Raw genomic sequence first — 8,716 nt, forward strand, 5'->3', positions numbered from 1 at the left:
ATCTGCTTCTCTGGAGATTGGATTCTGTGATTAGCTCTGCCTTCAATCTCTCTTCTCCTCTCCCTGCTTTCACTCTTGGGTCCTGCCCTTTCTATCTCAGGCTCGTCCAACTCTTTCTTACTCTCTTTTATTTCTTTTTCTCCCGGTTCATCAAAGACTGTCCTTGAGGCCTCTGGCATTCCAGTGTCTGTCAGTGGGAAGGGCGGACACAGCTGGACTCTGGGACTTAAGGGAGAAAGCTGTTTCCTCTGCAGGCCACCCTGGTCACCTCCTAGTGAGACATGAAAGTGAAAATGGTGGTCTTGAGGGAACCATATGCTGTTCCTGCCCTCTGTGAACTTTCCCTCTTAAACTGGATCATTTATACCTAATGGAATACAAGATTAGGACCATTATCATACAAAACTACAAGCATCTTGGGCGTTGAGGGGGTTTAAGAGTGAAATGAAACCACTTAACACCTACTAGGATTGTTATGATTTAAAAAACCTTGAAAATAACAAGGTTGGTGAGGATGTGGAGAAATTGGAAGCCTCATGCATTGCTGGTGGGAATGTAAAATGGTTCAGTCACTGGGGAAAATAGTTTGACAGCACCTTAAAAAGTTAAACAGAGAACTACCACGTGACCCAGCAATTCCACTCCTAGGTATATACCCAAGAGAATTCAAAACAGATATTTGTACATCCATGTGTGTGACACCACTGTAGACAATTGCCAAGAGGTAGAAACAACCCAGTGTCCATGGACAGATGGAGGATAAAGAAAATGTGGTATATATATCCATAAAATGGAATATTATTCAGTCATAAAAAGAAATAAAATTTTGACATGTGCTGCAACATGGATGGACTTTGGAAATATGCTAAATGAAACAAGTCTGACACAGAAGGACAAATATTGTATAATTTCACTTATATAAGGCACCTAGAATAGACAGATTTATAGAGATAGAAAGTAGAATAGTGGTTACTTGGGATGAGGGCAGGGGGAATGGGGGGAGTTATTGTTTAATGAGAATAGAGTTTATATTGGGGACGATGACAAACTTTTGCATATAAATAGTGACGATACTATAAAACATTGTGAGTGTGCTCAGCGCCATCGAATTGTATACTTACAAATAGTTAAAATGATAAATGTGTATGTTTTGTCATAAACAAAGGGTGAAATGAAGCAGCAAGTCTGGGGGGAAATTCCTAGTGTGATGGGGGGAGGGGGAGAAGGAGGTGACCAGCAGAATCTCTACGCCGAGGGGCACAGGCCTTGCTGGCCCGTGGTGTCGGGAGAGGGGGCCTGATGAGGACAGTCAGAGTGCTGGGAGTGAGCCGGGGCCTCGGAGAGCACTGACTGACAACTACTGCCATCATCCAGATGACAAAACCAAGGCCCAGAGATCTTCCCAGGGTCTGGAGGGAAAAGAAAAAGGGGGACGAGTGTCTGGCCATCCCATGGGGAGTAAGGTTTAGGCAAGATGACATCCCTCCCAGCACCCCCACCCCGCCCCAGTACTGGAAACAGTTGCAAATGTACATCAGGGAGGCGTGGTGGGAAAGTTGGGAGGACCTACCATGAGGAGGGAGAGGCCTGGGGATAACTAAAAGGCAGCCGTAGCCTTGAGGGGACATTCATGAGGGTCTCGACAGGATTCTGACCTGCCCATTGGTTTCCACCTCCGGCCGCTTCTCAAGTCCAGTCAGGGCATCACCTCACTGCCATGCCCTCCCCGCAACTTGAGCTGTGGAGACTGGCTGCCTTGGGGTCCTCTGTCGCTCTGGATGAGAGCGCAGGGAGAGGAATAGCCTGAAACCAAGGACCAGGCACTCAACCCAGCTCCGAGGGGCCCAGGAAGTTTTGTGGAGGGCAGGCGGTGCTCTCAGAGCAACAGGTGGAGGGAGACAGGACTTCTAGCATCCGTAATGGCACCGGGGGTGGGATTATAACTGGATTCTCTCTCTCTCTCTTTTTCGTGGTGCCCCAGGAGGACGCACCCTCTCCTTGCCTTTGTCTTCTCATCCCCGCCTGTCTCTCCTGCTCTCCCCACAGGAAGCCCTGGGCAGCGGCATGTGATGCAGGTGGCCACGCCTCAATTCCAGTTTTGTTCAAAGCCGATGGCCCTGTTTTCTCAGGTAAGCCAGACGAGCTTCCCTCCACCGTTTGATCTTCACGCGTCTCGTGGTTACAAATAGCTCAACCTTCTGGTGCTGACGGCAGCCCTGGGACATTACAGTAATATGCCCATTGAAATCAAGTGCAGGCAGAGATTGCTGCAGCAGCTTTTTGCCACGGAACACTTAGCCTTCAATAATAGCACTTTGGGTCCCTCTGGAACCTTCCTTCTCAGATGCACCTGGGATACCTCTCTCCCTCTCCCTGTTGCAACCCTGGGAGCTGAGGAGGGACAAAGATCATTCTTGGTTTTGTTGATGAGGAAATGGAAATGCAAATAAGAGAACATCATGCAGGAAATAAGAGGGCTAGGACTGTAATCACAAGGATGATTGAGACAATAATAATAACAGTAATGCTTTGTGTGCGCTTGCTGGATGCCGCCTACTGGGGAAGCAGTTTGCCTGCACCGGGGTAGGTGCTGAGGCCAGTGAAGTCCAGGATCTGTCCTGGGCACAGGGACAGAGGGAACCCCACCTCACAGCGAGTTCTCACTAATGCTCCTGACCTGTCTGTCAGGTAAAGTCAACTCAGGGCTGGTCCCAGGATAATCCTAAACTCAGAGAAAGCTGTCCTTTCCCTCCATGCCCCTATCTTAGGGTCCTCATGCTGTCGCTGGGACCTTGACCCTGCTCTCTCTTGCCTTCCTGAGCAGAGTTCCCCTCCCCCAGTCCTAGATCCTCTGGACCTAGCTGGGAGCAGCCCCTGCTTTCCAGGAGGCTGAGTGCTAAGGGGACTGTCTAGTTTTCGGCTACTCTGTTGCCCCACTAAAACAGCATTTTTTTTTATACAACCTTGGCAATGCCTTGCCTTAAGGTGGGAGCCCAATGACATGGTTAAGAGCTAAGATGGAACCACCAACGACATTTCAAAGTCAAGAGTCTCTGTCCACACCTTCCCACCATAACTGCCCATTTCGTGGGAAAGAAAACGGAGCAAGGCAACATCACCACCATTTGCTAACACTGCTATGTATCTGTTACCTAAGTGAATTTTCCAGGACACATCTGTGAGTTGTAAGGCAGCGTATTAGAAGGCCCATTTTGCAGGAGAGGAAACTGAGGCACAGAGAGAAAAGCCTTAGTCAACGATAAGTAATACATGGTAGACATAGAACCAGATCCCAGGTTTCCTAGTCCTGTGCTCTTCCTGCTGCTACACTCCGCTTTGGCCCAGGTTCAAAGTTGCCAAAAAGGACATTTTTTTTTTTTTAACTTTTAGGCTGGTGGGTGACTGAGTAAAATCTTCATGGATGCTGTGGCTCCTCTGAGCTCCATTGGCACAGCTTGGTCTTTGAATAAGTGAGAGGAGCTTCTGGAAATATCAGTACATCGAGAGGAGGGGGGAGGGGCACTGCCTTTGCCCTAAATCCCAAATAAAAGGCTCCCCTGTCCCAGAGAATTAAGGCAGCCCCCTATTTTTTCTCCTCCCCAATTCCCACACCCTCCCCATCTGAGTCCTCAGAGGATAGACTCAGCTCTGACACCCAGGAAAAGGAAGGCCTTCTGGTTCCATTTCCACTGACCCTGTTGTATAAGCCCTTCCTCTGGGAGGATGCAGGCCGGTTGCCTGATTTTTCAATGGACAGTCTCTGAGCACGGGCTGGGGCCGTGCAATTCACCGTGCTAACAGCAGAGGGCGCCCCTGACCTTGGAGAACGAATCATACCCGCCCCTTCCTCAGCCCTCGCGTCAGCCTGGCTTCCTGGGGGCCTTGCGGAGGGCAGTGCTCTGGGGGGAGTCCCAGGCACACCTGTGTCCCCGATCTCTGCTTCCTCCCTCCGTGTGCCTCTGTCATCTGCTCTATCTCCAGGGAAGCAGAGGAACGGTAGGCTGTGGTAGACAGACGAGAGACAGCTGAGCTGGTCTTGTGGGGACACTATTGCCATGTGGGCACGTTATCTGGAATTAGTGTCCTCATCTGAGGTCTTGCCAAGCATTGTCCTCATAGGAGTATCATCAGGACCAGCTCCAAGTGGGAGAACGGATGCGAAGGGTCTGTAAACAGAAGGGTGCTCTAGGGATGCAACCCTGGACCTACCTGAGCGAACTGGGGCAAGTCCTCAGTCCCGGTGTGCAGCGTTCCTGCATAACACGGGGGACTGAACCGGAGGGTCGTCTACCTCTGCAGCCCCTTCCAGGGCGAAAAGCTGGGACTCATGTCAGCACTTTCTTGTTTCTTTCCGTGGTTATGCCGGTCGGTGCCAGCGCTCTGGTGGCCACGTGGCAGAGCTGGGGGCGTGTGGGGACCAAGGCGGCACCTGTAAAGTCACACCAAAGGTCTGATGGCTGCAGGGCCATTGCCTCCGTGTCTCAGCGCCCACTCCTTCCCGCTCACTGGGAAGAGAATCCCTTTGAAGTCCTTACCTCCCAGAGAGCAGTTGATGACTCCTGGCCCAGGAAGGAGGTTAGACTTCTCTCCCTTACTGGGGACCTTCCCTGGTCACACTCACTCTATCCTGACGCTCTGACATGGGTGGGGCTTGAGGGGGGCGGCAAAAGAGCCCATGAAATGGTTTTTCTCCTTCAAGGGCAGAGTTGTGGAAAAGGCTGGGAAAATCCGAGCTCTGGTTTTGGCTCTCCCATTACTTCCTTGGGCACTTGGGAGAAACCTCTCTGCACCTCCGAGTCTCAGTTTGCTTATCCATGAAGTGAGAGTTTGGAGATGGTTTCCCCTGCCTTTCCCATTCTGACGTCTGTGCTCTCTGGGTCCGTGTCAAGCTTGTCTAATATCTGGCTCCTTGGAGAAGGGAAGTGAAGACAGAGGAGGCTGGGAGGGAAGAGATACCATTAGGAGGAGAGCAGAGAGGCAGGGGTGAAAGGAAAAAAGGAAGGCTGTGCTGGGTTGGTTTATGCCTGCTCAGAAGTGGGCAGCTGACCTTTGAAGACTTGACCCCCCTGGACTGAAGGTCCTGAGACTATGGGGGCTGGGGTGGTGGTCCTGGTCAGCTAGGAAAACACATCTTGGTGGCCATCTGAGTGCCCTCTGTCCGTCCATCCAGACAGACTGCAGCCTCTCAAGACATTCAGAAACTGAAACTAAAGCACCTACAGCTCTGGGAGCCAGGGTGTGTGAGTGTGTGTGTGTGTGTGTGTGTGTGATGCACAGATGCCCATGGGACAGAAATACAAGCACAGTGACACTTGTATGGGCAGGTGTCCACGGTAAACATGTATTCAGCCCCCGCACACACAGGGCCGCACTCATGAGCTCATGTACATACACAAGCCAACACACCTGCTGTTAGCAAAAGATCACATTGACCCCTAAGGCAAAGAACTGTTTACTTGAAGAAGCATCTCTTACAACATATTAATAAAATACTTAGGCAGATTTTAACTTTAAAAACCCTGGAGAAGCAGAGACGAAGGTGAAGAGAAGGCAAGGGGGCTGGGGAGTGGGTAAAGGCAGGTCTAATCACAAAGCACTTAGCCCTCATGTCTGGGCTTCGGCGTAAGCACCATATTTAATGATACATTCAACCTGATTTTCCAACTCATTGAAAACACTCGCCAGCTGCTGCTGAGTGACTCCGTTTATTGTGTACATGAGCTTGCTCTAACGGGGACCCCTGGAAGGAAGTCTCCAGGGAGAGCTGCAAATGAAACCTGAGCCAGAGAACTTAGGGCTGGGTGTTTTGACTGGGAAGTGGGGAGAATGCAGAGCTGGGGCACAGCCAGGAGTGTGGGCAAGGTTGGGGGTTCCAGAAACTTCCTCGGGCACATCCTCAAGGGGAACTCTTGTAGTGGGCAGTGTGAACTTCCTTCCTCTTGTGCCGCCCCCTCGGCAGACCCATATGTACAGACACGTGAAATGACGCATGAGGTTTTCTAGCACCTCTCAGGATGGCTCCCTGAGCTGGCTTCTCTTGCAGATGCCTGAACTGTCTGGCCCTGGCATCTGTGATAAACAGGCGTCGCCTTGCAAGGCCCCGTCCCTCCTAAACATCACCTCCCCAGGTTTGTCACGGATCCCTCTCCTCTCTTCTCCCAGCCACTGCACGCTGGGTCCGTAATGCTATAGGCTCCCCCACTGTCCTCTTCTCTGTCCTGTCTGCCTCTGACAAGCTCTTAGAAGGAAGAGGAGCCTTTCCTACTGGCACATGCAGATGCATAGCCAGGTTTGAGGGCTGCTGGCTTGTTGGAAGGTTGGATGGCGCTCCTCCGAGGAACTGAGATGCTGAGCAGTGAAGTTCGGGTCAGAAAGTGGGGATGTATTTACAAGAAGGTAGAGGCAGTTCTGGGTAAGGGACCTGGTCATCCACGGGTCAATTCAACTCATTCACATTGTAGCCCGTAATCAGCCCTCGGTTTAGGAGGAAAGGTTAGCAAGTCCTCCAAATCTTGCCTTGAGACAAGTGGGACCTGAGAACCCCTACTCCACTATCAGAGACCCCTCGACCTTGGCCTTTAAAGTCCAAAGCCAGGCCCACGTCTGTGTGGGCCGGGAGCGATCCCTTCCCATGGAAATGGATCTCTCCATTTCTGGCCAGGAGATCTGGCCCTGACACGGTTCTTTGGGGACCCAGTCATCAGAAGTCGTCTGTATTAACCAGATTATGTGGCTGTGGATCAGCCAGATGGAGTGGAGGAGGCCTGGCTCTCCCGCGGGGCAGCTGCCGTGCCAGGGTGTGATCTGCTGTCAGCATCTCCTGCTTCCAAGCACATCACTTTGTCTCTGGCGTGTCTCCATCAGGTGGAGGCTGGGATGGCTGATCCCTCTCATGGCCCGTGCTGGGGCAGGACCTTGTCTGCACAGTGAGTCAGAGAAGGCTGAGCTTGGACCTCTGCATCCCTGCCCCATGGACCCGCCGGGTGACCTCCCAGGGTGCTCAATTCTGGTGGCTCTGCTGTGAGAGAATTATTATATTAACGCGTATGTAGCGCTTGCACATTCAGTTGAAATGTTTTGAAATCTTCTAATAAATGACTTTGGAGGACAGTGTCTGTAGAATTGTGCAGATGTGACCCTCCTAACTAGACAGGGCAGCTCACAGGCCAGTTAGATGTTGACATAAAGGCCGGCGTCCAGAAGAGAGACCAGAGCCTGGTCATCCCGCTGCCTAGCAGCAGGATCATTTCCCATAACATATTCCTTCTAGAAAGTCCCTGCTCTCTGTGGTTCAGTATTTCCCTATTTTTACGTTTACTTCACTATGAAACCTCAATGCCGATTTCTTTTGCGAAACACAATCAGATGTCCCCACGGCGCTGTGCCCATCTTTGAAGGGCGATTTGAGCATCGCTGATTGTCTAGACTCTTGGTTGGGGAGGAGGCCAGCTGGACTTAGCAAGACCCTGAACACACCTGGACCATCTGACCCTAGCGAAGCAGACCTCCTGGGAAATCAAAAGAGATGGAGAGATTTTTCTACCCACCTCAGGCCATAGGCTTCCGGAACAACCACCTGCTGTGTACTTGCTGAGAAGTTACTGTGTGCGTGGTGCTGAGCAGTTAGTTGCAGACACTTAAAGCAGTAGGACTTGAAGTTAGATCTAAAGAAGGACTGGCAGCTAGCAGTACTGATAGAGTAAGGACTGCTCATCATCTTTACGTATGATATTTTAAAAATTTCGTTTGAAAGCTTGTAGCATAGGGGAAGGGTGGGATCGTTTTGATGTACATTTTAAACAAAGGCTTGGAGTACATGAATATCCTGTTAACATTTTTTTTTTTTTTTTTTTTTTTGCGGTACGCGGGCCTCTCACTGTTGTGGCCTCTCCAGTTGTGGAGCACAGACTCCGGACGCGCAGGCTCAGCAGCCATGGCTCACGGGCCCAGCCGCTCCGCGGCATGTGGGATCTTCCCGGACCGGGGCATGAACCCGTGTCCCCTGCATCGGCAGGCGGACTCTCAACCACTGCGCCACCAGGGAAGCCCCCTGTTAACATTTTTTTTACCAGCCCTTCTTCTGCTTTCCAAGGTCATACTGAAGCATAATTTTTTTTTTTTTGGTGGTACGCGGGCCTCTCACTGTTGTGGCCTCTCCCGTTGCGGAGCACAGGCTCCGGACGCGCAGGCTCAGCGGCCATGGCTCACGGGCCCAGCCGCTCCGCGGCATGTGGGATCTTCCTGGACGGGAGCACGAACCCGTGTCCCCTGCATCGGCGGGCGGACTCTCAACCACTGCGCCACCAGGGAAGCCCTGAAGCATAATTTTTATGTAAAGTCCCCCCATACACACCCCTGCACACACACTTGGAGCCTGGTAGGCCTGGGCGTCGGTAGCGGGAGAAGCTCGGTGACCTTGGGGACTGCCGCTGGGTGCAGGGACCGCGGTTCTGTGAATCCTCACGAAGCCCCTGGTCCCTGTCGGGGCCCCTCGCTGCCACAGCCAGGCAGATTTCCCAGCGCAAGTAAATTCTGGAGGGGATTGACCTAGTTTGCAGAGTCTAAAGAGCGACAGAGGCCCCAGTCAGAACTCCTGTAAGTGGGCGATAAACAGTGTCTGTTGGAAAAAATAAATAAGTTCTGCAAAGGAGAGCAAGACGTCCTGAATCCCTCTCCTCTCAAGGAGACTGCTGTCTCCAGGAGGAGTTCCCTGAGC

Source organism: Mesoplodon bidens, assembly GCF_964165515.1.
Source record: "Mesoplodon bidens genome assembly, chromosome: 9".
NCBI classification, from domain to species: domain Eukaryota; kingdom Metazoa; phylum Chordata; class Mammalia; order Artiodactyla; family Ziphiidae; genus Mesoplodon; species Mesoplodon bidens.